The sequence below is a fragment of the Strigops habroptila genome, chromosome 7 (genome assembly GCF_004027225.2).
Source record: "Strigops habroptila isolate Jane chromosome 7, bStrHab1.2.pri, whole genome shotgun sequence".
NCBI lineage: Eukaryota > Metazoa > Chordata > Aves > Psittaciformes > Psittacidae > Strigops > Strigops habroptila.
The window spans coordinates 31,372,634-31,396,771 of NC_044283.2; the positions used below are offsets into that span (position 1 = coordinate 31,372,634).

A 24,138-nucleotide genomic window follows, 5' to 3' on the forward strand; every position below is an offset into this window, starting at 1 on the left:
ATAAGGATCCAGTAGAATTCCTCTAGGTGGAGATAATTGCAAAAACCAATGTGTCTTAAATGAAAAGATGTGAAACTTAATTTTACAAGTGTAGGGACCAGAAATGGGACAGAGATGAGCTATGCACCTGTGGGAAAAAGACACACATCTGCTTAAGTAAATGTGGTCTTCAGCTTGCTTGAAAATGCACGTTGCTTCTACCTTTCAGCTTCCACGCACTGCAGAGTGACTGAGAAAAGCTGTGACATGTTCATTGCAAAATGACATGTATTGAAAAGTGCTGTGAAGATTTAGTTTCTCCTTTTGTGCCTTGGCAGATTTTTATTCATTTTGCATCTGACTTTATGTTCAGGGCAGCGGCAAATGAAAGGGAAAAACTGCAAATGATCAAAAAAGCTTAAGCTAAATCTCATTCCCCAAGCTGGTTATAAGATCATAAAGTACTCTGAGCTTTAGTCGTAAAACTTTTGATCATCTTCATCTGTGTTGGTCCTATAGGTTTTTTGGCATTTGACCTTCATGATACAGCTATCATATGACACAAAAAAAAACTTGCCACAAAACGTGGCATGCTCTCCTGGTTTGCCTGCTGTCCTGTTTTTAACCAGAATTCTCCCCAGCTCATAGGATGAAATACTGCAAGGTATAACCCATTAGGGAATTTTCCTTTTACATAGGCAATATTAGGTAGGGCATTAATGTAAAATATAGTGTGCATTGCAGGCTGTCTACAAAGTCCTGTCTTTGACTTATTGTTCATCTTTGATACTAGAATGAGCACTTTTCTGCCACTTGTTTTTGTTTTTTTCCCTCATGTACCTCCCAGGCAGTTAGTGATCTATTAATGCCATCTAGCCAAAGATGTAGAAAACAGTTTGCAATGCCATTTGTATGTATATTTGTGACTTTAAAGCAGAACTTCATGTATTCACATTAGCTTTTTACATACTAAGATATTAAAAATTGTTTTATATGCTGCTGAAATTATTCAAAAGTACATAAAAATATGTGGAGTCGTGTTTCTGTGTCTGAAAGTTTTCATGTATCTGAAAGCTTTCACTTTCATGACACCTTTGCCATCTATCGCATGGCCTTTGATCTCTCAAGTGTCACGATCCTCAATCTTGTCAGTTCTTAAGCTTCCTGTGCATCATCCAGCCTGGGTAAAAATCATCCTCACTCCACTGGTTTAGTAACTTAACATTTTGGTATTGCAAAGTCAAGTGACAGAGCTGTTGGAAGCAAAGAGTTGATCTTTTAGAAAATGACAAATGCATCCTCCTTTCTGCTGGGAAAAGCATTTGTATAAGTGATCTGCCACTACAACTCCAGCGAGAGTTATAAAGGTTACTAGTAAAAGTGGCTTCTGGGATTCCTAGGTTTAGTCATTGCTGACAGTCATCCAAGATCCACAATATTATCTTGCCTGATCTCAAAATTGCAGTTTATCTGAGTGGATGTACTTCAAGGGGAAGATCATTTAGAAAGGCATTGAATGTTGTCATTGTCTTCATGAGCTCCTGCGTAGGATTGACTGTGTGTGGAATGAGAGATTTCTGAATGTATGTAGGATACTGACAGGAAAATACATTACAAGTGCTTGTAGAATGAGCAGTTAGCTTGAGACATCTTGTTCTACACAGAACAAATGGAGAAGAAATGCCCTATTACCTTGAACAAAGCATTCTGCTTGTGAGATGATTGTCATAGAACTCCTAATGTCAAGATGTGATCTACAGTAACTTTGTACACGGATATCCTTTAGTTATATCAGTCTGACTTGACCATGAACCCCTGTAGAAATGAGGGTGGGCAGGTTATGACAGTCTAAAAATTTATAGTTCAGTGACTGGTTTTGGGCCTGTGTTTATTGAGTGTAACTAGGGGAGAGGTGCTACTGGAATAGGACATACAGACAATTGTCATAGCTGTGCTTTATTTACTGTGGCCATGAAGATTCTGTCAGAGACTACATAGACTCCCACATCTGTGTGATGGCTGTATATATATGTACACATCCCCCACTATTTGTTATGAAGAGCTAAGCATTAAATTTAAACAGAGGCAAATCAAGTATACTCTTTGGTTAAAATGTAGCTTTTTACTCAAAAAGTTCTAATATATACAGATTTTTTTGAGACTCTCTTGTTCTTATCCTGTTTTCCTATTTGAAGTACACCAAGGTGGCATTTAGGGATATGATTTAGTGGTAGACTTGGCAGTATTAGGTTTACAGTTGGACGCAATTGTAAAGGTCTTTTTCAAGGTTTACAGTTGGACTTGATGATTGTAAAGGTCTTTTCCAATCTAAATGATTCTATACCTCCATTTACATACTGTAAAGTTAACAGAAGCCCCAAGACAGATCTGGCTTCTCAAAAGGTAGCCGACACAGCAGTGAGCTTTTGAATGGTATGGAATAGCAATGGGAAGGACACCACAGCTCTGATAACAGCTGGCTGTCCTAGTTTAGGTTATGGCTTTTAGAAACAGCATGACATTATCTAAAACTAGTTTATGTAAGAAATTAGGCCATAGGATGACTGTAGTCCCCTGTATAACTAAGGGGCAGGGCTGTTTTGCCTTTTTGTGATGGTAACATAAGGTTTTAAAAGTCTTGCATGGCTGTTCTCACTGAATTACTTAATTTCTGAAAACTTTGTCAGTACTACCAATAAAGGACAGTACTTTATTAGATTCATCCAACTTTACTGGTTACTGCAATTTTGGTGAGTTTATCTGCTGTAGGAAGATAACAAATGTAGAAGGGTGTCAAATGGCAAAATCCAAGTAAGCACATTTTCATCTTCTGCAGGGAACTTAACTAGGAATCATTTGAGATCGGATTTAAGGAAAAGACAAACTGTACTAAGTGATTTTGCCAGACTTTACTACTGTCTTCTGTGTTTAATAAACAACTTCACCTGTGCTTTTTGATTCCAGAATGAAGTGATTTTTTATTTTTTATTTTATTTTTTAAGAAATGTGTGGGATAAATTTATTTTTGCTTTAAAGAACATTTTTCTTTATGTGACTCTGGGGGAAGGGAGTTGGATTGATGAAATCTAATCTTCATTTTCTTCACTGTGAAAACAGTGAACAATGTGGATAACCCGTTCTATAGCTGTGTGAATTCATGTAGCTAATCCCTGGTTCATGCCCATTTCATCTGAGGTTAGTTAGTTCTTTGGCTGGAGTTTGATTGCAGCTCTTTGACAAGATGGGAAAGAGAGTGTGTTTATTTTATCTTGTTTGTGCAGTGCCATGTGCATTGTGGTTATGGAATAAATAATAATTGAAATGGAATTTGGAGGGGATTATTTATTGTCCTCTTTTCAGTTTCCTTAGAATGAGAAACATCTCCATATTAGTTAAGGAAAATGTAACATTTGGATATTGTGAAGATATCTGATTACTCCCATGAGGACTTAAATTAGTTCCTCTGAATTCACTGTTTATGAGTGATTCGATGCAATATGGGTTTTATTCTGCCCTTGAAGGTTTTTGGACTATCGTGCAGTTGAGACAAAACAATGGGATGTGACTTGCCATGAAATACTTTTGGCACTGTGAATTAGATGAAAAAGCTTGTGGATATATAGAATTAGCACGAATGTGTGATTCTTTTTAAAGGTACGTTGCTGCAGTGTGCTTTTTTTGAAGCAATAGTTTAGATGACTAGGCAGTATTTTTGATCCTTATAATGACAGTCTAACTTGGTTTAAGGTTTAAAGCTAACAGTAAGTATTTGAGTGCAGTCAGTTGCAGAATTTAATTGTTCTGCTGTAGGGATTTGAAGAGAGGGAGAACTTCTAAGGGTAGTACTGAAAAAGTATGTATAATGAAACATAAAGTTTGTTGTGTGGGAATTGTAGGTCAGCAAAAATTCTTACACGTTTCTGCAATAATAGGTACATGGTAATTTGTTCTGCTGTTGTTGTTGTCCCTCAGCAATATGTTTTTAGAAAACCTGGATGCATTACACCTATGTACTGCTTTGAAGCTGTGTCCACCCTCTTTCTTCACATAGACTCAAGGAGGGGCCATTCTGCAAGTGTAACAAGGTCTCCTCCTGTGTGAAGAGGGAAGTGCTGAGCTGGGGGCTTCCTTCAGGCATCTTTGTAGAAGGTACCTCTTAGATCTATGGATTTGTTTTTCAAAACAAATATTTTTCAAGAAGGCATGAATATGTACTAGGTAAATTTCTATGCTGGAAAACTAATAAGAGGAAAAAATGCAGTTATCTAGAACTAGATCAACAAGAAGATTCAATGTAAAATTCAGTTATATGAATTACCAATACGTACACAGTGCTTGGTTAGAAATACTGTAAAATTTGCAATTATAATATTCACTTTCAGATGGAGAAGTCCAGAGAAGTTGAAATCGGTACTTTTTAAAACACCATCTATGAGGAGACTTCACCTACTGTATCTAATAAGCCTGCTTTGGGATTTTCACTGTTTTAAGGTGACTAATGTTCTTGTTCTTGGCCTTGCCATCCTTTTAAAGATATCTTATTGTTTCTGTTATTTCAATTGTACCCCATTCTGAATTGGCCCAAATGAATACTATGAATTACTACAAACACTATGAATATTATTACTGTGAATATTATTACATGAATACTATGAATCCTATTACTATGAATAAAGATTAAAACATCTTTTCAACTTACTTCATAAAAAGTACTTTTGACTCCTAAGGAAGCCTCAAAGGTGAGTTGCTGTTGTATTTTCACAGTGCTGTGTTTTCCATTTTTCCAGAGATTGCTACTTCATGTTTACATGAGTTTGTGTGAAATAGTTTGATGGTCTGTAAAGAGTTGTGCTGGTGTAAACAAATGATGCCTACAGTCCCATACCCCAACCATACTAGAGCTAAAAACATGGCTGGAAATAGGCTTACAGAGCTGAAGTATTTTTATTAAGATCTATAACTGCCTTCTCCCAGTATTTGTATTTTCCTTCCACCTTGTCCCAAGCCAAATGGATTCTTGTTATTTGTCCCTTTGTATGAAAGATCCAAATACCTGAGAGAAAGTGAAGTCTACATCCTTGTTGCATTTCAGTATTGAATGCCTGAAACCAGATCTAGCACATCTACTTGAACTCTTCTTGAGGTCTAAACAGCTAAGTGGAATTTAAGCACATTAATGGTATTTAGTTGAGATGATATGCAGAGCTCCCCATGTTGCCGAGCTCTCCATTTTCTGCTCAGGGAAATACATGGTTGGTGCAACACAAGATTTAGGAAAACCCAAGAGAGATTGCTGTGTATGGAAGAACTTTTGGGGCATATAGAGGCTGAACAGTGGCAAACATGTCATTTATGTGGCAAAAAAAGAGAGTATAACAACGGTTCTCTGAGGTAGTTTGTTTTCTGTAGGGTGGCTGAAGATGAGATGCCGCATAGGGAAGCAATGGTGATTCACATGGTGTTTGCTCCTGAGAGTTTGAACAGTTTGCTCCTGAGGTTTGTTTAAGGCATGTGATAAAATCAGATAACCTGGGAGCTTCAGATTTTCAGTCACATCTTGCATCAGTTCTTGTGCTTCATAGAGCTCAGGTTATGAGCCACATCAGGTCTGCATTGTTCTCTGGCTTGCATGAAAACTAAACATGCGGTGTAAGTAAAACATTCAGCGCTGACTTGTTTACGTATTCTCAGAACATTAGGAAGAAAAGCATACTTTGGTGGTCTTCGGTTTTATTCTTGCTGACTTGCTAGCCAAAATTTCCTTGACAATATAATAAATAGGTTAGAACAATCCCACTGGGGACACCAGAATTATTTATATGCATACTTCTGCAGGAATAAGTTGTTCCTAAATAGGTTTTCTCATACAGAAAGTGTTGTCACTTCACAATTAGTGTGTTCTCTGCTTCTTTCTTTCTTTCTTTCTCAAGTGTGTGTGTATATATATATATTTAAACTAAAAGCAATACAGTTTTAGAGTTGGCTATTGCTTGCCTGTTTAGCAACAACAATAATAACAATTATTTTATTTTGCTGAAGTGCGTGTCGGTCACATCAGAGCCTGAGTTCATGGGTGCTTTAGGCCAAGATCATCATGAAGACTAACCTGTGATCTTTCACTGCCATCCCCAAACACACACATACTCCCCAAAATCATCCATTTGGATTTTAGAGCTTAGATTTATTGTAGGTCTACCAATTACAATATGATTTTCATATATGACTTTCCTACCAGTCTTTCTTTTCATTAATTTCTCCATCTCTGCTTAGTTTTCCCCGTTCTCTTCTGAATGTCCAGCCTCTGAAATTGTATCATCTTTTCGTGGGAATTGCATCAACCAACTGTTGCTGAGACGTCTTTAGATTTTTTTAAAATAATTACAAGTTTCCAGGAGTTAAAAATAAGAATCGATGTTCATGTGTCATTGGGAAAAATCTGATTTGTCTCATGAAAACGTACTTTCATCATGAAAATTAACTTTCGTCACAGTGGTATAGCCTGATACTGAAAAATAACCATGTGGTAGCAAGTTACCATTTGCTATGAGGCGTTCTGGTAGAATGACTGTCTTACAGCAGCAAGGTATTCACTGTCTGAGTTTTGCACGGTAGAGAGCAAAGAAACTGTCTGAGAGGGGAAAATCAGCCCTGTGACATACTTTCCCTACTTTTCCTAAATGAAGGAAATCTGCTGTAATTTTCTCAACATTTATTTCTTAGTGGGACACTGCTTTTGGGTATCCAGTCCAGAATTGTTTGCAGTCTCCCATGCAATGTCCAACTATGAGAAATATTTTATTAGACCATTTTAAGTTACTACATGCATGTGCCTTTTTCTGAGGCAATTAGTTTCAACATCAGACTTAATAATCTCATTTTATATTCCTAATTGTCCTGGATATAAACTTTTATGAACCTTCCTACAATTTTGTAGTACTCAGTAAAGCCTTCTGTGGTTTTGATTGCCTATACACTCCACTTCATTAGTCATCTAAGCAAATAATTTTGGATATGTATTAAATAAGAGGGTTATTTTTCTATTTGACTGTTTGTCTGTCCTGTGTGGTAACAGATGGGTTGCACTTAGTTCAATGAACCAGATACAAAAAGAGCAGAATTCGCAGTAAAATACTGTTGATGTTGCATTTCTATCCACACAGAATAAACTAAGTCTGCTTTCTGATTCTATAAAGTGAATGTTTACACTACTTCATTGCAACTAATTAAAATGTATCCACTATGTTCTATGAAACAAGTAGCTTCCCAGCCTGGATGAGCTCATAGGTACGGTTTATTGCATTTCGGACTGAAGCCATGTCAGCATAAGCAGCTCTTGTGTGGTGCTCCAGGCCACTGTCCTGTCTTGTTCCTGCTTCAGTAACAGGCCTTCTGTGCCTACACAGCTCTTTGTGGTACTCTACAGTGAACTGAATTAGGAAACTATTTATTCTTTTTTTTCTTGGGATACTTAATTTCACTTATGCTCTCTGATTTTTGTCTTTGCTTCCTTTTACACCATCATCTGTTGTTTTTGTTTTACTGAAGAAAGCACTAGTTGCAAAACTTTGGTCATAGGAGTGTGTCATCACTCAAACTTTTAAAGTAAGTTTGGGAATTTAAAATCATACTTCTCCTGCAACGTAGGAACTCCTGTAGAGTTCAGTTCCACAGTTTCATCCCTTTGGACAGGAGCTAAAGAAAGTAATAACTTTAATCAAGAAGATAACACCAACTGCATTTTCTTGCCAATGCTCTTTTAGATTTGCCTGGTAAATGCCTTGTATGTGAAACTTTTTTTTATGAGGGATTTTGGATAGTTCCTACTTTGCATCTCTTAATCTTTACTATAACTGTAGTTCCATTACTGCATATTTGGCCTGATTCTGATCTCTCTTTGTCATTGTAAATAGGGAATATTTCCATAGGAACCAGTGAGATTACCAAAGTTGCAAAACATTCTTGTTCTTCCCTCTCTCCCCACCCCCTTTCAACTCTCATTTCCATTTATTGGTAGGATGTTATAAACTGAGTCCTTCAAAATTATTTTCTTGTGCCTGTTTATGGAAACATGCAGTATTATGGTATATTTGTCCAAACTATTGCATGATGATTGGTACAAATTACTTCTGTAGAAGATAGTGAGTGGGATAAGTATCTTTAATCTACGTCAGGGAACAATGAAATCCAATACTTTAGTATATTTGTATTTAGATAATAAAAGTGTGGGTTTCAATGTTTCACATGGTTTCTAAGGATTTGATAAGAAACACTGCTGATAATACACGGGCTGTGAGTTGGTTTAATTGCAACTGTTTGCAAATGGCAGAAAGGCAGCAGAAACACAGAATGATGTGAATGGTGCTCATAGCATTCCCTGGAGGGACAGCTTGGGTTGGAAGTGGTGGCTGAAAAGGAGCCTGGAACTCTTAAGCAATGAAGCTTACTCTTTGAATTTGACTCCTGCTATATTCAGAGAAACGGGATGCTGCAAATGCACAGCAGGGCATACCCAACACTGAATTTCTCCACCTTTCTGGAGGAGATTGCAAACCCTTGAAAACAGATCATCTGAATCAAAAGGGAAAATTGTAGTAGTTGCTGGAGCATCTGCTTTCTAGGGAGATAAGCTTGCAAGTGCTGTACATAGCATCTTCTTTGATGGTAAACAAACCCCTTGAAAAAGTCATCCAAAGGCTGGAGGAAGACCTGAAACAGTGGTATGTAGTGACTTTGTTCACAGTGCTACTTCTGTGAAGTGGCGTTCTCATAAACAACTAGCATGGCTGCTGGCTTGAAAGTGGAGAACTTTCGCATTTCTCTTAGCAAATTTAGCAAGCACGATTTCAGGAACAACAAAATCTTCACAAAACTCAACTTGGAAAACAAATCTGTTAATTGGATGGGCTATAGAAATTGCCTGGGTGTGGAACTGGGTCAGCCAGGGAACTCGCATAAGGCTGAATATTTTACCACAGACTTCTATTTTAGAGGTCTAGGAGGGGAAAGGTTGGATTGCCCCACCAGAAATACTGCAGTCCTTGACATTAGCAGTTCTTATGACTGATACAGTTCTGCTGAAATTTATTTGGCTTGGTTCAGTATTGCTTGTAAATTACTGGGCAGAACAGAAAGATAAATTTTTAGCACAGACTCTGAGGTAGGAGCCATTACCAGGAACATCTTTTCCTGTCTAAAGAGGCAAAGCTTGATACTGTATTGCACTTTGAGAAATGGAGAAGTGGGATATGCTTCAGTCCAAGAAGGATGAAACGCTAGTGTTAAAATCCCACTCAAGATTGCAAAATGTGAAGCAGTATATTCCATGCATTCAAATTGATGTTTCAGAATATGATCCCACACCCGGCTGCTTAGTGAGAAGCTCCTGACCATCCTAAGCAGTGAAGAATAGAAATCATAAAATGTTGATCCCATCCTTTGTGGCTTGTTTTGTTGGCCTTTGGGATTGATTTGACGATTTAGAGAGGTTCTCTTCATTCCTTGTTTGTATCACTGAAGACCTGTATCAAGAAAGCATGTCTGAACCTTCAGCCACTTCTCAGATCTTGCTCTCTAATTAAGGTAACATGGCAGCATTGTATTGTGTTAAAGACTAGGGGAATTTTGGCAATGTAATGTTGGAGAACTTTACAAACAAAAAATTCTTGCTTATACAGAGTGGTATTTTTTTAATTTGTTTTCTGTAGTGAATCTTAAATTGTCAAGCAAGTCAGCATCCAAAGAACAACCAAAAGACTTTTTGTACAAGGATGAGTGTATGACTGTTTTGTGTGTGACTTCGGGCTTGTACAGTATACCAGTTTGCTTTTGGATGGGAGGAAGAAGATACTGGCTGGATGCCTGCCACAGCCCGTTTGCTATGCTGAGATATATACTTTGTACTAAAAAGCATATACTAAGACTCGTGAACCAGGTAGGCAGTTACCAGTAGGAAACTTATGTCAGAAGGGAAGTGGGAAAAGTCTGCTTAGTACTGATTTAGAGAAATGAGCCCTAGAATTCAGCAGTACCTCTTATGTGAATTCCAAGCTCATACGTTAAGACTATCTCAGCACATGGTGGGGATGAGCTTTCATAACAGTCTCCTCCAGAAGCTGGGAACACAGCTGTGGAAACTTCAGCCTGGAGAAGAGAGGGCTGCATAGAGACCTCATAGCAGCCTTTCAGTATCTGAAGGGGGCCTATAAGGGTGCTGGAGAGGGACTCTCATCAAGGACTGTAGTGATAGGACAAGGGGTAATGGGTTCAAACTTAGACAGAGGAAGTTTAGGTTAGATATAAGGAAGAAGTTCTTTACAGTGAGGGTGGTGAGGCACTGGAATGGGTTGCCGAAAGAAGTTGTGAATGCTCCATCCCTGGCGGTGTTCAAGGCCAGGTTGAACAGAGCCTTGGGTGACACGCTTGTGAGGTGGGCCAATGCCAACCTTATGAAGTTTAACCAAGCCAAGTGTAAGGTCCTACACCTGGGTTGGGGCAATCCCAGGCACTGCTACAGGTTGGGCAGAGAAGAGATTCAGAGCAGCCCTGCAGAGAAGGACTTGGGGGTGTTGGTTGACGAGAAGCTTAACATGAGCCGGCAGTGTGCGCTTGCAGCCCAGAAAGCCAACCGTATCCTGGGCTGCATCAAAAGAAGCGTGACCAGCAGGTCAAAGGAGGTGATCCTGCCCCTCTACTCTGCTCTCGTGAGACCTCACTTGGAGTACTGTGTGCAGTTCTGGTGTCCTCAACATAAAAAGGACATGGAGTTGTTGGAGCAAGTCCAGAGGAGGGCCACGAGGATGATAAGGGGGCTGGAGCACCTCCCATATGAAGACAGGCTGAGAGAGTTGGGGCTGTTCAGCCTGGAGAAGAGAAGGCTGCGTGGAGACCTCATAGCTGCCTTCCAGTATCTGAAGGGGGTCTATAAGGATGCTGGGGAGGGACTCTTCCTTAGGGACTGTAGTGGTAGGACAAGGGGTAATGGCTTCAAACTTAAACAGGGGAAGTTTAGATTAGATATAAGGAAGAAGTTCTTTACAGTGAGGGTGGTGAAGCACTGGAATGGGTTGCCCAGGGAGGTTGTGGATGCTCCATCCCTGGCGGTGTTCAAGGCCAGGTTGGACAGAGCCTTGGACCACGTGGTTTAGGGCAAGGTGTCCCTGCCCATGGCAGGGGGGTTGGAACTAGATGATCTTAAGGTCCTTTCCAACCCGAACCATTCTATGATTCTATAATAAACCCCTCCTATACAAATGTAGCCTCTGAGGTTGCTGTTCTCATCTTTCTCAGCTGCTTTTTCCTGCAGTTCGTGCTGAAATAAGGGTATTCACACTGAAATAAAGGCATGCTGAAATAGGACTTGGGAAGTATTTTCTTAGAAGCAAAGCAGAACTAATAGTGTCTGTATTATTTCTGTAGAAGCCTCATTTTTGAATTTCAGATCAAGTAACTTGGAGTGAGATGGTCATTTGGCATTCCCACCAGTGAATGCCACATCAGGATGCAGGGTGTGGTGTCAAGTATTCAGTTCATTACACAGAACTTGGAATGGAATAAGACTTAACGGAACTTTTATAACCAGTATTCTCTAAATATCTCTATTTCCCTAACACGTACCAGTAATCTGAAACAAATGAGCTGTCCAAGTTTACTTAAAATGGATTTGTCTTTCGTAGGTGTTTCTCCAGTGAAGGGATCAGGTTTGACACACTATTATGAGTAACCTGCCATCAACACTGCTGCAGTGTTACATTCTAGACTTCGATGTTGCCATTCAGACTGTTGTGGCATTTTCAGGTTCTTGGCTTGCTTGTGAGCTCTGCTTTGCTTGAGAATAAACTGGTCTTTACTTTGAGTTATGGTTGCACCAAAAAGGAGCTCTGTTTTAAGTCTGTCATTTAACAAATACTGCAGCTGGCATGGCCACCAAGAGAAGTAATGCCACTTGGCTACAGCTGTTTATCCTTCTCTATATGTACGCTGCAGTAATGTCAGTACCAGAATTTGTGCAGCTCTGCAGTGAATTGTATCAGGAAACTAATCTGGGTCAAAATCGACTGTTTCTTTGTACCAACTGAGTACTACTGTGGCTCTCTTCCCCAGTTTAATTCACTTTGCAGCCATAGAAATGTTCATGTTGGCCCAAGGGAAAAAAGCAGGAGTGAGCATCCAGTCAGGGTACACATTCAGACGGAAACGCCAGCTTGAGGTGTTAGTTAAAATTATGCCGTAACTGCTGATGAAGCGGTGGCAGCACAGAACTTAGCTGTCTGGTAAGTGCCTTTGCACTCAGGTGGGTTGGCAGACCAGCCTGCAGCCTTTGCAGTTGAGGATTCACTGTTATCTGCATTCAGTTGCAGTGTCTACTTCAGCAACTCAGGCAGCTTTACAGGAATGAAACTGTAGAGGAAAACTTTTGGTGCTGTGGATTTACTGACCACACCACTTATGTTTTGGTATGTGTGAAAGAACTGGGAGGACCAGCTTAGCTTTTGTCTGGTCCTGAATTTCCATTGCAAGTTAAAATGTATTAGGTGCTGTTCTGGAGCACATATTCAAATTTTCTTTTATCCAAAAGGATGGTTCAGATTGCTCCATGGAGCAAACCAAAACGCAGTGAATGCTCAGGGTGGCTGGGAGAATAGCTTTGAAAATATGCATCTGATCTGAACAAAAATGCCAATGTAAACATACCAAGGGTGACTCAAGGTATCTTTCACTGCTCTCTAAGCTCTGATCTGATGCATTTGCTCTGTGTTGAGTTCACTCTGGTCAGAAAAAGCAATAAGATTCTAGCATCATTTCATTACCCACCTCTATCTGCCTGTCTATAGGCAGATAAACATATATCTGCCTATATCTGCCTCTGTCGGCAGTGGTCCATGAAAATTGAACTAAGTATGACACTATGAAGTCTGAGTCAAACAAAAACTCTTTTTGCTGGACTGGTTTTGGTATGCATGTGTGCTCTCATGAAATTTAGTACCCAAAGAAGAGAATTTCTTATACGAGAGTGACTGTGGATCTTTAGCTGATAGAACTCTGCCAAAAAAGAGGGAGGTGTAAAGACAGTGCTTGAAAGAGTTGCGTTTGCTGTGTAATGGAAAATGTTGAATCTGTATAACCTAAGAGGCACCAAAGAAAGAAACCTGGATGTAAGAATTTAGACAGGAAAGAATCCAGTTGGATTCCACTTGGGCAAACAGTTGACTATTGAAAAAGTAACTCTACAGGAAGCAGCCAGCCAAGCTTGAATTGTGAGGTGAAAAATCCCATTTTCTGGCCTAAATCAACTAAACTGTGTTTGAAAGATGAACTTTACAAACTGTTTCCATTCTTGTTTGAAGGTATTGAGAGCAATGGCTACACTGGAGCTTCTTCTTGTTTTGGCAGAGTCAGAAAAACTGATTGCATATCAGTAGGAAGACAAATGAACCCACCATCCTATGCATTTTACTTGTGTTTTGTTGTTTTACATCCACTTTTCTCATACTGTTGATTTTTCTTACATTAAGCTCTTGGACAGGCTTTTATTCTGAGCTGGGTGTTACTGCAACATAAATAATTGCAGGGATATTTTTTATCTTAGCATGGCTGAAAAGTGGGTTTTTTTGTTTCACTAACTAGGACTCAAAGTGTATTTATGGGAATAATTTTGCCATGTGGCTGCAATCTGTTGTAAATTCAAGTGCTTTTATAACGAAGCTCTTAATTTTGAAAGGATTTCAGTCTCTTTGATTATACATAACTGTTTGAATTTCTGGATCAAGGATAAAGAATTAAGTATTTTCTTTTTTAAAGAAGTAAATGCTGACTCTTCCTTCCCCTCTTGTTCTGGAACTAAAACAGCTTGGCACCCGTGTTTGAACACGGTTCCAGTTAAACCAGTTTTGGAACATAGTTTGGCAGGCCAGAATGGAGTAAGGCCAATATACGTTAGAGCTAAGTTTTAAAGCCTAATTCTAAGCTAAAATTGTAGCTGTAGTGAGAGAGAATGATGTAAAACTCAAATACAATGTTTGCTTCTTTTCTTGCCTCCTTTTTTCTTCTTTCTGTGGTTAGTCAAACTGTGCTAGGCTGCTAGAAAATGTGTTCAAACTTCTCATGAATTTTACGGCTCTTCTGCCTGAGCCCCAGACAGTGTCGATAGGAGATTACATCATTAACTAGTTATTTGAGAATTGTTTTACTTTTTAATCATATTATCATTCAGTAAAATTTCACTTACCTTAAAAATTAAGTTGTGTGGAGTCTATAGCGCTGCAGATAACCAATTTTTTTCTTTGCTGTGTAATTTATTGCAAAATAGTTGAATCAAAGGCTGTTTCTATCTCCCTTGATACCTTCCAGTGTTGTACAAACACAGCTACTTTCAACTGCTTCAATTTGTCTGCTGTTGACTTTAGAAGTACAATTCGCAATATGAAAGGATGACTGCAGGATATTATTTTTAAAGTTTATATAAAAGTGATTGTGCATCTTTGTTTTTCCCACAGTGAAAATGTCTAGACTTTTCTGAACCGTTGTAAAGCTGTTATCCAGACAAATTAGTTCCATGAATTTGAGCCACATCAACCTCAAGAATTATCCAAATAAATGGGGTCACCAAGTCATTTTATTCTTAGCTATAACAGAAAGCACTGCTGACAGATATGAAAAGAAAATTGCTCATCAGCTACAGCCCAGGGGTGGTTTTTTGTTGTTTTGGGTTTTTTTTTTTTGTTGTTTTACAGGAAGATTTTCAGTTCATCCAAGTGTTAAAAATATTTCCCAGCAGAGTGGGCATTCTGTTGTATAATAATTTGGGCTGCCTCTGGGCATTGATAAGTTGTATTAAGCATAGGTGTCATGAAGACGTGTAAGAGTCCATGTAATATCCAGTTATATTTTTAGGGAGTTGTTCAGTTCATCTGGGGGAGGGGGAGATGTCATACTCCAAACTGCCAGTAGCTTCTCCTTGATCTTTTATACTGTTTCAGAATTCATACCAATGCCAAAAATTAACTCTTCCATATCCATGGCTTCTCATCTAGTTTTGATTGCACTTTCCGAATAGCCTTTTATTCAGCATGTGCTTGTTACTTGTTCTTTCTTTATATGCCATATACTCGGTTTAATAAACTTTGAACACGGAAATCCTCTGAACGCTCCTCGCATTCACTTAGAGTTCATCTCCTCTCCTTTATACAAGCTTCTCCAAATGTGTTTTGTTTTAGCTTCAGGCAGTTAAGACTGTGAACATTATTTTGTTTGGTCTTTTGTCCATTGTGGAAGAAAGGGGAGGAACAAAAAAAGTAGTTTGAATAAATTGAATTAAGCTAAGTTCAGGAAGAGCCAGACTCATAGTTTCAACAGTTTCCCCAGTTGAATGATACTTTCATGATCTGCTTATGTGTCCTCTTTGAAGAGAACCTGTTAGCAGAATAGAACTTTGATCACATGAAATACCTTTCTGAGGGGTTTGATTTTTGCAGAGTCTGCATTATAGAGCTTTGGGAACAGGTAGAATGAAAGGCAGCATGAAATTACTTTAACTCTTAAAGGACTCATGGCATTGTCATTACATCATTGATCTCGGTGTATTCTGTGGTGACAGGCATGGAATGGTAAAGTATTTCTCGGAGGCATTTTCTGCCCATTTGGGTGATTTATGTCTAGGTCATGACAAAATTTCTAATGTCACACACTCACACCAGCTATTACAGCAGAGAGCAAAGTTAGATGTTTTTTTAAAAAAAAAAAGGATTTTTATTCTGACAAAATAGCTGTCTGATCTGTTTGATCTCTGAGCTCAGTAGCTCTACTGCATTTTTCTCCTTTTCTCATGTTTTGGCATAACAACTCACCAGTTTCACATGAAACATTGCAGTCAAGTGCTGAACTCACTGATGTCTTTCAAAAGTAAAACCGTTTTTTCTGCTCTGGACGATTCATTCATTTGCTGTTTCCTACCCTAAACATCCTTTTGAAAATATTCCTGGCCATTGCACAGTTGTCTGGAGTTTATAGTGGGATTTCAAATTTCCATCAGAAAAACACTTTTTAAGGTCTGTTTTGAAGATAGTGAATCAGTTCTCATGTTTTGGAGATTAGAATTATTTTTCCTCTTTATGATTGTAGAGAATTTTTTTTAGAGTAAGTGAAATACATTCAACTGTAACCTTGTGAAGTCTCATTCTTCCTGCTTAGAATATTAATTGGCTATATCTGACATGTAAAATAAATTGCCTTGAAAATGTCAGAAGTATCTATTTATGTTGTATAGCTAGAATACTTTTTTTCCACTTTTTTTCCATCACTTTTTTTTCAGACTTTTACTATCAGGATTTGCAAATATTTCTCTCAACATCATGTCAAAAAGAGACTGTAGCCTGCCACCATCCAGTTCATCTTTAAGGATAATCGGAGTGAGTTAGGATGACTATTAGCACTACTGGAGAACTACGAGGAGATAGAACCTCTACTGTCATTGAGAGGTAGAGTAAATGCAAATGTTTGTGTACATAACAGGCAGTTTTCTATGGCAGGTTTCCATAAATATCTGCTGTGCTATGCAAAGAATCAGGTTTGATTGATTTTTGTCTTCTATTTTAAAGTTTTGTACCTGCAGAGTTTAGAAATAGAGAAGAGGTTAGCCTTTAGGGAAACCCCTGACTGAACCAGAAGAAGATGCCAGTTAATTCCAGGTGGGTCCATATATGGCATATTTTCAAGGCTGATTTTTACCTTCTGTTCTAGCAGGAAATTCTGCTGTGCATACCATGATAGATTTTTAAAACTATATTTGTCTAGCATAAAAAAAAATGTCTAATTTGTGTACCACTGAAACTTTGCTAGTAAGTACAGAGGTCATCTTAATCCAGAAAGTCCTAAAGAGCTCTTTGCCCTTCATATCCTTTTATCAAGACCCAGGCTTCCCACCTTGGTTTTCCAAACTTCCATGATATTTTGTTACTTTAATTAGGGCTTGTTATTTGTATTTTAAGTATACCAGATTGATAGTATTTGAGAAGGATATTTTTTCAAAGGTGTTTTATCACCTCAAATGCAATAACCTGGGAAAAAAACCAGTTGTTTTTAATGGATGAAGCATGGACTAGTAATTGCTGCATTTTTCTCCTGTTTTTTCCCTCTCTTTGCCAGGATATGGATAGATGATGTTTTAGATAGTTCAATACCAGATATTGAACTCGGGATGCTTTGTTTGAGAAGGCTATATAAAGCTTGTGAAACGGGAGGTGTTTGGTGCTTTGCCCAATCATTTCTAGACTTCAGAGGAGAAATGCTGAAGTACAACAGTGATTTTCCTTCTGTTATCATCAAAGTATTTCTAAATTGTTTGTCTTTTGATCATTAGAATTCTGGTAGATTTTTCTTGAATCAAGTCAAAGGATTCTTATAAAATTAGAAATAATTTAAAATGTTTTAAGGAACATTTTCATAGTGGAGCAATTACTGTATCTTAGTAGTTTCCTGTCTGACAAATTGCTCTACTTTCATTCATCTAGTACAGTGTTCTATGTTTAAAAACAAAAAGACCAACAAAAAACATCTTTAAAGTTTCTTCTGAGGTGAGTTTTATTTTTTGAAAGGAATACTTAAAATTGATGATTTAAATATAATGTGTTATGTGATGGCTTTTGATATTCCAATCTACTGAGGAAAATGCTAACTTTACTCAAGCAAATTTTCAAATTTATTAAGATGTTTATGAGATTGTTTCAACCTCTACTGAAACAGATGGAAGTCTTTACTACTTTTTGAAGAACACACATCAGACTACTTTTATCTTCTGAATTTGTCACAAAATCAGCACAATTGTAGTTAAATAGGGCAGTCAGTAACAATGAGTTCCCTGGCAATCTCTCAGTACCTGTCGAAAATCACGTATTGCAAAATGACAGTGACTTTTTTCTGGGTCTCCTATTACTAACAATGCATCCAGTTCACTTTTAATGTTACAAGATGGACTCTGGCACTAACTGATAATGTGTCTGAAAGTTACTATTGCCATGTGATACTGTTTGCACACTACTTCTGAAAAACAAGCTTACTATTTGGAGGGGTATGCATGATAGTCCAGTGCTAGAAGAGCTATGTTTTCATGAGGGGCTATAGTTAAATGGAAGGATACTTGGATAAAAAGATGTCTAGGCCAATCTAGTGGGTCCATAAAAGATTTTAAGGTGAGACTCTGTTCTTTGCATATAATAATTTAAGAAGGCAGAAAGGAATGAATATTTGAACTTAGTATGTATGTGAAACACGGGGGAGAGGAAGGGGAGGGGGAAGAAAAGGCCAAGATTAAGGGGAAATAAAAGAAGATAACTGGTAGTTATGGGAGTTTGAGCACAGGGAATATTTGGTTCTGCTTTAACCTCTTCAGCTGCTGTGAACTGGAGTTCTGCATGAGAAACACATGTGCATTGCAGGCTGGGCTTCTAGGGGCAGAAATAAAGGAGCAGTAGTCTTACAGCTGTATGCCACTCATTATTTTACCCTGAAAGGGTTGTGTGTATTCTAGTTACTCTCTTAAACAAGAAGGTATCAGATGTTAGGAGCTCTTTTGAAGGAGTTGCTAAAATGAGATGGCTTCCCTGGCACTAGTTTCCCACGAGGTTACCCTAGATCATTGCATTTTGACTAGCAACCTTCCTTCTGGGTTTGGCTCTTGAGATAGTGAATCTGTCCTGGCCACCTTTTTCTCCTGGGGCAAGTAAGGATTGGTTTGTGGCTGGATCCTGTCTCTGCACAGACAGACAGCTGGAACTCAAGTTGCTGCCATGCCTCCAGAGGTCACAAGAAAGTGATGGAGGGGGACAGTTTTATTCCATGTGCCATAATAACAATGAAGGCTGGGTCACACATACATAAGCTATCCTTTGGCATAGTAGGCACTGAGAAGCAATCAAGAAAATACTGTAGAGTGCATTCATGTACACATACAGTATGTGGAAGGATACCTCTTTGGTGATAACTACTCTAGTTATTTGCAGTGTATGGACTTTTGGTATTTCCACACAACTTATTTACAACATGGCTGGAGATGAGGCTAATTTTTTTATGGATTTAGAAAAAATGGTTGATTTAGGAAAAAACAAGGGGAGAAGCATCTTGTTTCATTTAAATAAGTGGATGATGAGAAAGAAGATGTGAACATGCAGTTTAAGAAAACATAAGAGAATTTGGTTGGTTGATGTTTTGTGTTGCTAATGTTCAATACATATCAAAGGAGGATGTTTGAGGGAATTCATAATTACCTGCATGACACCCCCTGACCTCAGTCAGAAGCTGGTTTTGCTATTCAGGATCAATGGATGTGGCAAGGGAAGAAAGTGACTGAAAGGAGGAAGTAGTATCAAATGTTTGTTGAAATGTTGTGTGTTCACTAAAGATGGAATAAAAAGCTGTAAGTTCACTCTTGCCACAACAGAGTGAAATTGGAAAACTGGATTTCATCAGGTCTGCATGTGGGGCAAGTGATGGGCTTCCAGTTGCTATGTTATCCAAATTATCCTGAAAGCACGTTCTTGAGTAATTTATCATATCTAGCGCATCAGTTAATACTGTAAGTATTTTTACTATAAGCAACATTTATGTGGTTTGTTCCTCTGTGTCTTTTGGTAGCCAGTGAATTAGCTTCATAGGTACAATAAATGCAGTTTAATGCTCAAAAGACTTTTGATATTTATGAGCTGAACAGCCTCCTGGAAAAACTGGAACTGCTAAGCTGCTAGCTTTTCCAATACCCTCTAGACAGTTTATATTGAAGATAAAGTTGCAATTAAAGAACCATCATGCTGTCTTGCTGGGAGTACGGATACACACATGCACACATACAAGCTGGGCTTTGTTTGGGATGTTTGCGGTGTTATTCCATACATCATTTATTATTTTCAGAATATTTGTCACTATGAATCTATGCTTATGCTATCGTACATGGGGTTTTTTATGTTCTGCTGAAATGACTCTTCTGCTATTGCTATTGCTAAACCTGTTCTGGCTCTCTGGAAAGTCGCAGCGCTAACATAGGGTCACTTCTCATAGCTGTTGGTCGGCCACTTGGAAATCTGTGATCAAGATCCTACTGTGTGATTAGAAAGGTCAGTCTTGTGTTTTGTTGTGTTTTGAAGTCTTGGTCATGTTTTACCATGTGAGGTATTACACACAGTAAAGCTGTTTATTGACTTGCTTAAAAAATACTGAGAAACTTGAAAACCTTTTCAGAAAATTACCCAGCTGAAGGTTAGAATGTTCTACAGGCTCTGTTCCTGATGCATTAAATGTAATGGTGCTATTTAAAGCCAAGAATGAAGAGGGAACTCTCTGGCATTAGTTGCCTCAGTTATAAATAATGTTAGACATTAGGATTTATATGATCTTGACATGGACAGTGTATATTCAGAACGTCTGGCTGAAGTGTCTACATTTAATGTCAAAGGGTAATGCTCTGTAACAGGGTTACTATAGTGACTTTGCAGTGACTTATTTTGGAGATTTCATATTTGAAAGAGGTGGTGGTTGATTTTAGAGCGTGCAGAAAGTACCCCCAAGGAATGCAGGGTGGTCTTAACACCAGTAACTTCAGAACACAGAATGCTGTTTAGCACCTCTGGAATCAAGCCTTGCAGATGGAGCTTATTTATATTGTGTGAACTAACTATTCCTGTTTATGTTGTTCTGATATATAAGCCTAAAATAAATCGCAGCAGCACACTCAGCATACTGGTTCTGTCTGGTGTGAGTGATGTCTGCCAGTGGTGTTGGGCATGTCACAGTTCCATTTTCACACAGAATGGAAGCAAAATACTTCTGTGATTTTAATATTAAAAGTCCAGTACAGAGCCAGCAATGCATCCTACTTTAAATACTTCACCATTACTTTGGAGCAATATTTGCTTGCAGAGGTTTGTCAAAACCTTAATGTAAGAATCTCTTAAATTATTTCTTACCGCCTTTGAATTAAGATAAATGAAATATGGAATAGAAACAATATGTGAATCTAATTCTTGGATTTCTGTAACCAAGAGAAAGCAAACTTGACTTTTAAAAACTCTTATAATTGGCAGATAAGTACTTCATTTTAGATGTTCCATTCTGAGAAATTCGTGACACATTGATGAGGTGACCTAGTTTGGTTTTTTTTAAACCCTTTAAGAAGGCAGCTTTTCCATGTGTGATAGGAAGTCAAATAGAAACAAGTAAGACGTGTAATAGGAATTATTGCCCTTCCCTTGCTCTGTGATACTTTTGTAAGCGAAGCTATTTCCAGCATGGTAGAATCATAGAATGATTAGAGTTGGAAGGGACCTTAAAGATCATCTAGTTCCAACCCCCCTGCCACAGGGGAACTAAAAGTCATCCATGATTTCCTTTAGTCTTAAATTAGACACATTCATCCTTTCTCTCTCCTCTACTCTCTGTTATTCCTTCCTTGGCCCCGATAGAGAAAAGGCAGAAAGTCCAGTTTTTTTATATAAAATTTAGTTATTTTAAACAATTTTCAATAATTTGATACAGAAAATTAATTTCACTGGGGCCTTTTTATAAATAAAAAGATCCACTGAAGCCCACTAGTGTATGGTGCACTGGTCAAATGGGCCGAGAGGTGCCGATACCACTTTTGCCATCAAACCAGCCAGCTGAGGCTGGGAAGTGGAGAGCAATGAGGTGAATCATTAGTTCTTTGCATAATTTCCTTTCTTGTCCCATGAAATTAGGTCACTTTTGAAGCCATTGAGCTGTTCTCTTTGTGGCTCCCCTGTGGAAGCGCACAGGAGCACACTTCCAAAGCCATTCACCAAATATGTAGACTTTATAGAAATTTTAGAAGCCACCTCAGAAGTGTACGCATGTGAAAGGGCTCCCATGATTTCCACTGTAGAATCAGTGGCTAAGTCCCTTTTAATCACCAGCTTTTGTGCAAATCACTGCCATTTTCAGCAGGGCGAGGCTTGGGGTTTGATTATGATCCCAAAATCACTGCTCATATCTTCCCATTAGCACAGGAAAAAAATATTCCAGGACTGTATTTGTAAATACTTCCCTGCTAATTTGTCAGGGGTTTATTTTTGTATTTTGTCTGGTTCTGAAGAGGACAGAATAGATGGAATTGATCTGATGTTAGCTTGTAAGAGGCTTTTGCTTATGTCTTACACAAGAGGCTGTCATGGAAACTTAGTAACCATGGGGTGAAAGGTAAGCCCTGTTACTGATTAAAACAGCTTAAAAAAAGAGTAAATAAAACCAGCAACCTTCATATCATTCCCATTCTGGCATGGAAAATGATCGTTAATGACATACTTCAGGAATGAAGTAGAAATGGAGTTAACAGAAATTTTCCAGGCAAAATTGTTTTTTTATAGGAAAACTGAACGTTCATTAAAGATGGTAACTGGAAAGATTTTCCTTTTTTGATACAGGAAAAAAAAAAAGAAAGAACACTTTTAGCCTTTCCAATTGAAAGATTTTTAAAGAAAAACAAAGCAAAACACCACCATCAAAACCCCCTCACAGATATTCCCATAACAATAAAAAATCCCAGCAAACTGAGGAAAGAGATTATTTGGCTGGGGCAGGGTGAAGACTAAGTTGAAGGATGACACTTCTATATTGCAGAAGGACTGGGAAAAATTTTCAGTTGGTTAATTCAGGTAATGAAGAAAATGATAACTAGAACAGGGCAACCTTAAGAAACTGTAAAGGAAACATTCAAAAAAAGTACTATCTTTGTAAATAATGATATAACATTTAATAATAAATATCTCAGAATCCCATTGTTTGGATAAAAAGCTCAGTAAGTTTGTTTTTTAAAGAAGTTTTGACATTTAAGTACTACTTTAAAATAATGTCAGTTGTATTCACAGAGGCATGGATAATTACTGTGAAATGTTTCCCAGTTACCTACCTAAATTGCCATTAGAAGAAGATATACATGGTCAGTAGGATGTCACCACACACTTGACTCAAACATGGACTGTTGTCAGAAATTGAATTTTTTTTATCTTTTTTAAAGTTTGCTTCAGTTTGAGATGTTGCAAGTTCCATCAGCCTTGTGAAAAAGCAGAATAAGATGTTATCCAATAACTTACATCTCAAAAAATGCACAGTGTCTTAATTTGTTTTCTGGTAGATCTTTCTCTTCGTTCATACTGAAAAACTGTTAGTAACTTCATGCCTTTGAGGAAATGCACTCACGCCTTGACTAGTCTGTGGTGCCTTCCTCATGCTCCTTCCAAGCTGCAGTGTGGAGCCATTCCTTATGCTCCTTTCGCAGGTCTCTGGGGAGATGTGAGGCCACCTCCTTTGAGTCTTGGCAAGACATGGCATTGCACCTTATTTTCAATTACAGATCATGTGTTAGTTTTAACTTTGATTTTTCTTGGATTTTCTTTGTATACATTCCAAATGTTTGTATCTAAATTTCCTGTTTATATTTATCCTGTATGCAAGGTGTGGATTTGGGCCAAAAGAAGTATGTGTGGATTTTATTATTTATTTTTTTTTCTAGAGAGTATGGCTTTAAATAGTTACTTTCCTTCTCCAAGGCTTTTCCAAAAGTCTGATTTTAGACTCGGGGACAGCACTGTGAGTCACCACTACAAACATGTTCTCTAGACCTTTGGGACTATTTAGAATTCAGCAAATGATAGCTAGTAGCTGCCTGGGACATGCTTGATGTTAGGTTAAATGACTCATTCCTGGGTCAAAGTAGTGAGTAGGAATTTGTGCTAATATAGCCCTTCTTATGAAATGAAGGTTTGTGGGTTTATTCTTCATGCCTGTATTAGTCTAATGGTATATGATTATTTTTAATAGGGTATATTACATTTCTCTTACAGAAGGGCAGGATTTGAGGTATTTTTCTTTCTAAATACAAAGTGAAAGAGAATTATTACCGAAAAGTTGAGAGAATTGGTGATGATTTTATTTTAATCTGTACGACATTCTGTAAGAACTAGTTTCAGTAATCCTCTTAAACTATGAGAAGCAATCTAAAATATATTTATATTTTAATAAATATGAAGCCCTTTAAAAAGTGTTGAATTGTAATTTATTTTCTTAAGAAATGATCCTGTTGTAACTTCATAGAGATATCCTACATTAATGTTGAGCTTTATAACAGTTCTTTCTCTCTTGCATTTTTATGATCATGTTATGTGG

The 24,138-nt window shown here is 38.0% G+C and overlaps 1 protein-coding gene across 3 annotated transcripts in view; it reads left to right on the forward strand.

The window, feature by feature from the left end:
- SLC7A2 (solute carrier family 7 member 2) overlaps positions 1 to 24,138 on the forward strand; it is a 58,928-nt gene that overhangs the window by 2,351 nt on the left and 32,439 nt on the right. Inside the window, exon 1 of one of the 3 annotated variants that reach the window (XM_030492630.1) lies at positions 4,013 to 4,128. The exons of 1 other annotated variant lie outside the window; for it this stretch is intronic. The gene's annotated coding sequence lies outside the window, so the exon portion shown is untranslated. Of the gene's footprint in view, positions 1 to 4,012; positions 4,129 to 20,019; positions 20,079 to 24,138 lie in introns of those variants that run through there. One more of the 3 variants, XM_030492631.1, reaches the window with a different exon arrangement.